This window comes from Benincasa hispida, chromosome 10, assembly GCF_027475165.1.
Source record: "Benincasa hispida cultivar pf3 chromosome 10, pf3_genome.v1.1, whole genome shotgun sequence".
Taxonomy (NCBI): domain Eukaryota; kingdom Viridiplantae; phylum Streptophyta; class Magnoliopsida; order Cucurbitales; family Cucurbitaceae; genus Benincasa; species Benincasa hispida.
The window spans coordinates 51,198,905-51,209,528 of record NC_143487.1 but is presented as its reverse complement, the minus strand read 5'-3'; the positions used below and the strand labels follow the sequence as shown (position 1 = coordinate 51,209,528).

Here is a 10,624-nt window from a genome sequence, read left to right as displayed (position 1 = left end):
AAGTTGAAACTCGTTCTTCTTCCTTCCATTTTCATCTCTAATGATTAATTTGCCTTTGTCTGGTTTCCGACGAGACGGTATTAAATTTTACGCCCCTTTCCCCTTTCGATTCCGTTTAATTTCTTCGACGAATTTTTGATCATGGGCAGCAGTAGATCTAGTAGATTTTTTCCCCCTGCAGTTTGAGTGAGTGGATGTTTGCCTGATGCTCTGGAAATTCCTTTTCTCGTAATATCTTTATAAATTTATAACTGGCAGTTTCTGTGATAAAATTTGAAGATTTGAAGATTTAATGCTCTCCTGGTTCATCTTGTAGATTATTTGAGCTATGTGGTCAAGAATTAAACGTGAAGCTGTTGATAAAAGAATTGCCTCCACTGAAAGATGTTGGTCCTCAGACTTGCCTCATTTTCAGTGTTGATGGTTCTAAACTTGCTACTGGTGGGGTGGTAAGGACAAATCTATTATCTAGTTCATGGAATTCATAGTTCTTTTTTATTCTTGTCTTTCTAAAAAACACGGTGGATTTATTTTGACATCAAATTACCTACAGAATGGACATCTCAGAATCTTGGAGTGGCCAAGCTTGCGCCCCATTTTAGATGAACCAAGTGCGCATAAATCTGTAAGGGATATGAACTTTAGGTGAGCCATGAAGTTGTCTATTGCTGGTGTATTCTTAACGTATGGCAACATGTCTGTTTGTTTATTTCCTCACACAGTATCTATACAAATATTGCTATTAGGACATCTTTTCGTACAATAAAATTTGTGTGTTCATATTTAATGGGTTGCTTCATGAACACAGTTCTTATCTTGATCTTTTGAAATTGTTGTTAGGAAAGTGTTCATAACATCTTCAGATCTATGCATAAAGCATGATGGCATGGAATGTTGTGTAGACCATTTGACATTCTCCTATTGCTAGCAGAACTACATAAATAACCCATAAAACATCAATTAAATTTGTTATTTGTGACTCTGATTATGGTGGATGAAAATTTTGCAAGTATTTGTTGGCTTTTCTTTTCTCTCTCGGATTAATGACTTAAACGCTTAGTTTAATCTTGTTCCAGCCTAGACTAAGAGTTCTTGGCTTCTACTTCCAATGATGGATCAGCAAGAGTTTGGAAGACTGACGATGGTGTTCCTATAACTACTTTGACTTGGAGTGCGGTATGGTAGATATTTTTACATGTTATTTTGTGTTTATTGCATTTTCCTCATAATTAGTAACATGTTTATTTGGATTGTTCAGGATGAAAAAATTGAGCTCTATCGATTTCCTAAGGATGAGACTAAACCATTTTTATTTTGTACCATCCGAAAAGGTATGACTCTTTTCAAAACTCATATTATCAAGCTTCAATAATCCAATTGAATGGCTCGTTGTATTCTTGGAACAGGTGAGAAGGTTGTCACCGCCGTTTGGGACATCAGTAATTGGAAAAGAACTGAGTATAAGAGGTTGTTGAGAAAGCCTACTTGCATAATGTACATCAGTCGAGATGGAAAATATTTGGCTTTGTACGTCCATCTCATTATCAAATTGATTATTATTGTCTATTTTTAATCATGATTCTGTAATTTATGTTAGAACAATCAATAAATTACTGCCTAATACCTCAAGTACGATGATATCAGTGGCAACAAATTAGCAAGATAATTTGAAACAGTTCAATAGTCTTTTTTTTCTGTCTTTTCTGTATACCAAGTGTCTACCTCAAGTTTGATGATATCAGTGGCACCAAGTTAGCAAGATCATTTGAAACAGTTCAATAGTCTTTCTCTTCTGTCTTTTCTGTATACCAAGTTTCTAATTTTACGTTTTTGTTGCGCATTTCAATGTGTTTTACGATAACAATGTTCTTTCTAAGTGTGATAAATTTTCATTCTAGAGGAAGCAAGGATGGGGACGTATGTGTGGCTGAAGTAAAGAAAATGGAGGTTAGTCATATGAGTAAAAGGCTACATCTGGGTACATTCATAAAAACTCTCGAGTTTTTCCCCAGTGAAAGGTGAACTAATAAGAGTGCTTAATCAATTTTGTCATTTTCAAAATCACTCTGAAATACGTCTATGCTGCCGAAAATTTTCCATCGTCTTCGTATCTCATATCTAGGTAACCAAGCTTCTCTTCTTCAAGATCTTGAAAAATAAGATTCTCTCATTTATTCAACTATTGAGTTTTCTTGTTTTGCAGGTGCAACAAAGGAGTAAAGATTTGGTATCACAACCTCTTTATGCTTTTTCTTGGGGAACTCTAGATCCAACATATTCACTACAAGAATTTTTCCTTGAATGTACCATTTATACATATTCCCAATAAACACGGTTAGTTGAATATGAATTCTGATCACATTTTCACTTTCAATCCTTTGTCTTAAACCTTTTTTGTTTATGATCCTTTGAACAACAATGGTCAGACAAAGATGCCTATAACCAGACACTGCTAAATCTGGAGGGGTCTGTTCAAGAAGAATTATGAAGGGATCTATACTTACCAAGTGGAGAGGGACAGTAAACTCATAATGTTTATATTACATGTAATTTGTGTTTTCAAGGGCTCAATTATTGTACGACCTTTTAAATTATAATTTTATAGCAGAATTTGCGGATTAAATGTAATAGATTTGTAATCCATACATAAATAATATGTCATAGCCACAATTGTCGATGATGATGTGTCATGTTATACTTTTTGACCCAAAAAATGGATTCGGCAACGGAATTTAAAAAAAAGGGACAATAATTGATAAAAGGGACAGATTTCGGGCTCCAATGTCGGTTTAAAGGGCTTCATTTGATTCTTGGGCTTCAGTTGCAATCGACAATAAATGGCTTTAATGAAATTTGCAACCGACATTAAAGACAGTGTTATTAAAGCCCTTTAATGTCGGTTTAAAACCGACATTAAAGACAATCGATATTAAAGGGCTTTAATAACACTATCTTTAATGTCAGTTTAAAACCGACATTAAAGCCCAAAATTCTTCTAGTGAATAGTGTGACGAGTGAGTTTGAAGTGTTCATATTCGAATTAGGAAACAAGTGTTAAATATATGCAATATATTTAATGACGTATCATTCAATTGGGAATTGAATGATAAAGAGAGAGTTAGAGATATTTAAATAAGATTTAAATATCAAAACTATGAATAAGGATTACTCGGGATTAGTGTTGGATTAAATAATTGAATATTAAATTAAATTAGTTAAATTGTTTAATGAATTATTTAATATTAATTTGATTTAAAATTAGTTATTTGTTTTAATTTTGAATTAAATGAAATTAATCAAAGTTGGTCAAAGTCAAATGTCAAAAGTTGAAGGTCAAATTTTGAAGGTCAAATTTGAATTAATTTTGACTTCACCAAGCCTTGAAGGTCAAAGGTCAAAAGTTGACTTCACTAAGTGGAAAATTCCAAAATTAGCTTTGAATTAATTATGAATTAAAATCGTATTTAATTAAAATTTGATTAAAGTCAAATGTTGAATTTAAAATAGTCAAAGTCAAAATGTTGACTTTACTTAATGGAAAGATGCAAGAATGTTTTTTAGTGAAAAAATCCAATCTTTTAGTGAATTAGTGAGTAATTCATTTTGCAAAGTGTTGATTCCACACAATGCCACTTATCCCACTAAATTGAGTGCATTTTGAAGTGTCAAAATTTTGTTAACTCAATTTTGCATGAATTGCATGTAATTGCTCTATAAATAGGATGCTTTGATAGAGATTAATTCTTCTTGGCCATTTTGTGAATTTCAAGTTAGTTGAAAAATAAATTCTTCTTGGCAACTTAAAGATTCTAAAAGAGTTTTAGAAATTAAGTCCTCAATTCTTTCTCAAGTTCTATACGAAATTCATCCCTACAAAGTCACTCATTGGATTCCACCATCCCATTCTAAGACTGGAAAGTAGTCGGGAAGACTCTCGTGGTGGCTCACAGCCGATTCGTGAGGAAATTGGAGTGGAATTGGTAGGTCAATTTGGAGCTACAAAGGTTGTAACTCAAACCCTAATTTTAAAGTTATTTGCATGCATGTTTTGTCTTTAAAATTAATAAAATTTAGAGTGCTTAAGATCCAAATTGTTTCCATATTTTTATTCTAAAAGAACTATAATAGAATGGAACTCAAAATACAAGAATTTTAAATTTAATACATTTGCTAGCTTTAGGACTAAACATTAAAATTTATCTTTTTCTTTGGTGAGCTAGCAAATGTATTACTAACTCAACCTAACTCATGTTGGTGAGCCGAACACCTTCTAAGAAATAAAATGTTACTAATGTAAATATAATATATAAACAATAAAAATGCTAACTTATTTAAAAGACATATTCTAAAAAAAATCTTTTTTGAAAAACGTAAACTGATTATGTAGTAATTTAAATAATTTTTTGAAATTATTTGTTTTTATAATTTTTTTTTAAATATCTAGTGTGACAATAACATTTTATCGATATTTTCATCTACATTTTCATGAATTTGAGATATTGTAATTTTCGTCAACAACGACATTTTAAAACACTGAAGCCAACAATTTAAAAGAAAACTTAAGATAAATCCCCCAATCCAAATATAAATGCCAAAGGCGAACAATGGTATTAAAATTTTGTCAACATGTCGACATTTTCATTAGTATTTTCACATTTCTATGAGTTCGACATGGACATGGATATTTTACTTAATTTTCCAAATATAAATTCTCTTTTCCAAAAGTAACACTCCAAACAAAGGCCTAAAAAAATTGGAGAAAAATTTAATATAATATAAATTTTGAATTCCTGAATTAGACATTTTAAAAATTCTAAATTAAACTCCAAAATGTCTACTTTTAAAGATTTGATTAAAAAACCTCTTTTCCCAACATTTTAAAAAATTTAATTTGGCTAATCTATGGGAATGGACTGAACGTCTAATTTTCAGAATCAGTATCCATAAGCAACTAAGTTCGGTTAATCTAAATTTAATTAACCAAGGTAGGTTTAAAGGTTAGTCCAAAATTAGCCTAATTTTGTAATCTAGAACTGTTACAATAGAGCCCTAAAATTACGCTGAAATTGCCTTTGTTCAATCTGTCATAGATTCTAATATCAACCATCCAAAGCATCAAATTATTATTTATATTTTATTTAATAATTTTGATGTAATTTAATATTTTCTAATTTTATTCACTTATGATATTTTATGCAGTGATATTTTTGTCATTTTTATTATGAATTATGATGGGGCATTAGATTTTTGTTGGGAGGTTATTAAAGCCTTGCCTATAATTTATTTTCACACTTTGCAAGGAATTGAGTTTGGCTGTAGAGAGTTTCTTGAATTTTTTGCAATTCATGTATTGTGTTGCATGGCAAAAACATTCAACTGGGATTATTCATCCTATCTTATAAAGTATTCGAATCTTAGGCCAAAGAACTATTTATTGTCTCAAAAACTTTGATCTTAAGACAATTCGTGTTTAATTCAATCCTTAAAATTGAAATCGGATTGATTTGAGGGGGTTTTCGTGATTGAACGTTAGGGGTTCTCATCCCAAAAGAATTTCTAATCCCAATTTCCTAGCATTTTTATATCATTTGGTATCAAAGCCTAGGCACTCTAAGATTGGATATCCCGAGAGTATCATCTCTATTAGATTGAGTTTAGAAATTTAGGCTTCGTTTGGTAACCATTTTATTTTTAATTTTTGTTTTTGAAAATTAAGTCTATGGACATTACTTCCACCTCTAAATATTTTCCTTTGTTATCTACTTTTTCACCGATGGTTTAAAAAATCAAGCCAAATTTTAAGAACTAAAAAAGTAGCTTTCAAATAGCTGTTTTTGTTTTTGGAATTTGGCTAAGAATTCAACCATTGTACTTAAAAAAAATGCAAATAATTGTAGAAATGTTGATAAAATAGACTTCATTTTAAAAAATAAACACAAAAAATCAAATAGTTATCCAACGGATTTTTTTTTTTTTTTTGCGCGGTTGTTTTGAAAAGGAAAAAAATTGCTTAAGTTGCTTTCAAATCTTTGATTTTTCTTGTTTTGGTTGCACGTTGAGTTTCACTTTATTTAAGCCGCCCCGGCCCGCCGCGCAGGGTAGAAGACCGGTATCCAGTCGGTGGGGAAAAAACCGAAGGGAAAAGAAATCCTTGCAGCAAAAAACATGGAAAAAAAGCAAAAGAAAAGGTCGTGCACGTGGAATCGAAAAGGAATTTTTTAAAAAAAAATGTAAACATTATTCTGTGTCTGCTACGTTAAGCAAGCAGGGGAATTTAAGGGACTGATTTTTTAATGAATTATAAGCAGCTAAAGTTTACTCTAAAAAATTCTTTAAAGTCATTTTAATAGGATTAATTTTCTAAGATTAAACTCTTCAAGATCATTGAGATTTCAATTTGGGGTTTGAACTAAATTTATGTTTAGGTTTTTGCTTTTTTATTATCAATATTGTTTTAGTTCTTTGCCCTTTCTTTGTTCATCTCATATAATTCTATAAATCTTGAATCTTAAATTATTGAGTCTTATTTCTATTTTTCATGATTCTAATTGTTCGATCTTGTTAAGTTCTTGATTATTAATTTTCTTATTTTTGTTGGTTATACTTATTTTCTTTGCTTGAGTTTCAATACTTCACATCAATCTCACTTTCGTGTTCAAATTTGCTCCTTAAGCCATTATAACAAATATCGATAGCATAAAATAAACACTATCATTGACTTTCCATAGCGTTCTCGGAATGCTATAGTAGACCATGTTATTGAAAATCCTCTACTTTCCATAGCATTTTATTAACGCTATAAAATATCAACTTTTGATAGCATATATTTATGTCATGAAAATTTTCCATAATGTTAGCAAAAAAATGTTATAAAATGTCTTTTATAACTTTTTTATAGAGATAAAAAAAATGTTATAAAAGACTTTCTATAGCATTTTTAAGATGATGTTGTAGTCGATGTTATTAAAAGTCTTTGACTTTCTATAGCGCTTTTTTAATGTTGTAAAAAAATTATAAAAAGTTTATTTTTTATTGCATAATTTCAATGTTATGAAAACTTTTCATAGCAATAGAGAAATGCTATTATTGATTTTGATAGCAATTTTTATCATAGTAAAAGAAAAATACTATAAAAATCATATTACATTTTTATTTTCATCGTGATGGTCGATTTTGATTAAGTTGTATGTCATTTGTGTAACACTTTATACCCGTAACAAATTATTACAAATGTAACTATAAAATCATTGTAATAATATAAACCTTTAATATTATATTCAAGTACATTTTCATCAAAATAAATATTCAATAGTATAAACATTGCTTGTTATGAAATGCTTCAATCATTACAACATTCTACATACATAAATAACCACATATATTTTTTGTAGGGTTGCCATGTTATCCAAATTACATTATGACAAATGAGGGGAAAAAAGAAAGACAACCTTCACTTTCTAATTTCCTTAATACAAATAAATATCATTATTTAGTATTCACCTTTTAAAGTGATGCATCCTTTAATATTCCCGTCCAAAAATCTAACAAATTTCTTATCCTTGCTTGCTGCAAAATGGAAAACATATTTACCATCAAATTCACCTTAAAACTCATTCATCAAATGGGACAATATTTTTCTAAAAAATAGTGTACAATTGAACATGATGCAAAACTAAAAATGTAGAACATAAATGTGGGAAAAAAAAATACTGCAATCAACTAAAGAGATACCATATACAAAGTTAAAAAATAGAGATATCATAAGCTTCCCCTTCGATTAAAAAAACCTATAATATCAAGGATTCAAAGGATTGGCATTCTATATACACACAAAAAAAAAAACTAAAAAGAACATTCAAACACCAATCTGACAATGATTAAAATTACATATAGACTGAAAAGAACAAAGTGCAAGTCCAAAACTTCTTACCTCTAGAAGGTAAGGTCTAGAGATTATAAAGATTAAATTTGATAAAAAAAAAAATCACAAATTACAAAACTTACATTAAGTATGTTAACTACAAATTTAAGTTCCAAGTGTTTCGAAATAAACAAGAGCATCTAGTTAACCATTTTTATTTTTTCATAAAACAAGCAAACATCAAGCAAGTAATCGAAAAAGGTAGATATGGAAAAAGAAACTCAAATTGAAATTAATACCTTACATATGTGGTTTTCCAGCTTGCCTTGGCTGAATTAGAAATAAGGAGTTGTTATACTTCATCTACTAGCAATATGAAGCTCAAAATTTTAGTAAGAAAATGCATTATGAATATGTGTTGAAGAAGTTAGGCATGAAATTTATAAAGAGTAGCTCACTTGATACAATAGAATAATCTACTTTAAAAAATGACCAAATAAATCAGGATAGGATGTTAGATTTGGAAGAGGGTGAGGAAGCTAGTTTTCCAACATTGGTCTTATGGTTTGGGCAATGAAAGGCAGGTGGGTCCAAAAAGATAGCCCACCCTCCTCTCTCATTGCAGAGCTAGTTGATCTAATTCATTGAATCCCAAGAATGTTTTATAACTAATTTATAGTCAATATAAGTGTTTTCTACACTACAACTAATAAACCATCTAATTCTAAACAAGTTTAGTGTAAGTCTTTTCTATACTACAGCTAATAAACCATCTAATTCTAATAAGTTTAGTGTTTACTCTTTGAGGTTGCCTTGTTCCTGGAGAAACAAACTAGAGGTATCTCATGAAAATGAAGCCAAAAAGGAAGCACACCTAAATTCCAACGATGATAGTTTCTGGGCTTCGGCTCCCTTTGGTTCCTCAAATCATTCTAACTTGCTAAATCAAACATTGAAATTCATTCTAACTTGCGAATTAAATTTACTTGGGTACTTTGCTTGCTGAATCAAAATAATAGGTTTTTTATTTTTAATAAAATGAATTAAAATAATAGATAAGAGAGTGAATTGAATTCAGAGCTTTGTATCTAGCTAAACTGATGAAGCTTGACTTTGGAACTATATGAATTTGCACAAAGGAAGAACTCAAGCAAAATTAAACAAGGAATGAAAGGGGAACATGCACAAGATTAGGAACAATGTTCACATACTAATAAAGAATGTGAGAGTCAAATTGAGAAAAAATATTATGAATTTTGCAATAATCTTTACCAGTTTCTTGATCAAGATTTGAGGAAGAAATGCCACAATAATCTTCCAATAATCCACCCATTACAATAATCTGTATCAATTGCTTGAGCAAGGTTTAGATTTTTTTACCTCTTGATGACATCTTCAATAATACACGCACCAATAATGTGAACTTGATTTAGGCATTCAAAATAAGGTATAGTCTCAAGAACAAGAGATGGCCATGAAAATCATCTAGACACCAAACTTGAAACATTTTTGAAACATGGTATAGAAGATATTATAGAGTGTCAAATATGAGAGTTATCAGATAACGAGAAGATAACATAGAGTAATAAAACCTAAGATGTCATGTATAGCTGATCAATTAAGATAGGTAAAGAGTTAAAGAAATTGAAAGAACAAACCGAACCTAGTTGCACTAGAATCTACATGAGTATGTTCAACAAAGCACAACAAGAAGCTTACGTTGTAACTTACATGGGTGTCATACATATTCCCTCAAGATCAGCTAAAGTAATAACTTTTAACTAACTTATATAGAACAGCAAGAAACAATTCTTAGTATAGAATTTAGCTATCTGTCAAAAAGAAAAGAACGAATATTTGCTTCATCTTCAATATAGAAGACAAAGCATTATAATAAACTACAAGTATGATTTCTTAATAAGTTTGAAAAATTGAAGCTAATCACCTTCAAACTTAGCTTCATGACAAATTTATCTTAGAAAAGCAACACTCTAATAACAAAAATAAAAAAAACACTCAGTATTAAATTTCTCACCATGGCAACAAGTTGAGAATAAATTTGTCATCAGATCAATACCTTTTGCCTTAACTTTGTTGTGACTCCCTTGTTCCTTTGACCTATGTTATATTGGAGATCTTAAAGTTAACTAGTAACATACTAAATTTCAAAGACCAGTATCAAGCAACATCAAAAGAACTTAAGTTCTTCAAAAATGAAAGAATTAACTTCTCTAGGTAACACTAAGTAGACAATTTATCTTTCATACCTTGATTAAATCTATAGGCAAATGGATTTTTACTCAGACATATGTAGCTTCCCTAATATAAATATTGTATCTGGCACATCTACCACTAAAACACAGTAGCTGCTAACAAAATTACTCCTCAACTAAAGAAATGCAAACCACGTTAGAAGTGCATAATGTTCACAGGAATAGATATATATAAAGGAGCAATCAAGTTTCCATAAAAATGCATTTCGATTTGATTTCACAAACTTCCCTTATAATATATGTTTTATAACCAATAAACATATACATTTTCTCTTACTTCTCCACGCTAAAAAAACAATTATTTACATATATGTAGATCATAAATGAATAGAGAAACCAAAGTTGGTGCTAATAACCCAAGGGCAGCAAATAAAGAGACACTACCAAAGAATGTCTAAAAACTTAACCAATAGTATATTCTTAGAAAAGTCCCATTGATCAAGACATACTCAATTCAAACAACACTCTTGAAGCAAAATTAATAAATACA

At 30.0% G+C, this 10,624-nt stretch overlaps 1 pseudogene; it reads left to right on the top strand.

Annotated features, from left to right (window-relative positions):
* Positions 1–293: 293 nt before the first annotated feature.
* Positions 294–2,022, top strand: LOC120089131 (SEC12-like protein 1; annotated as a pseudogene).
* The last annotated feature ends 8,602 nt before the right edge of the window (positions 2,023–10,624 follow it).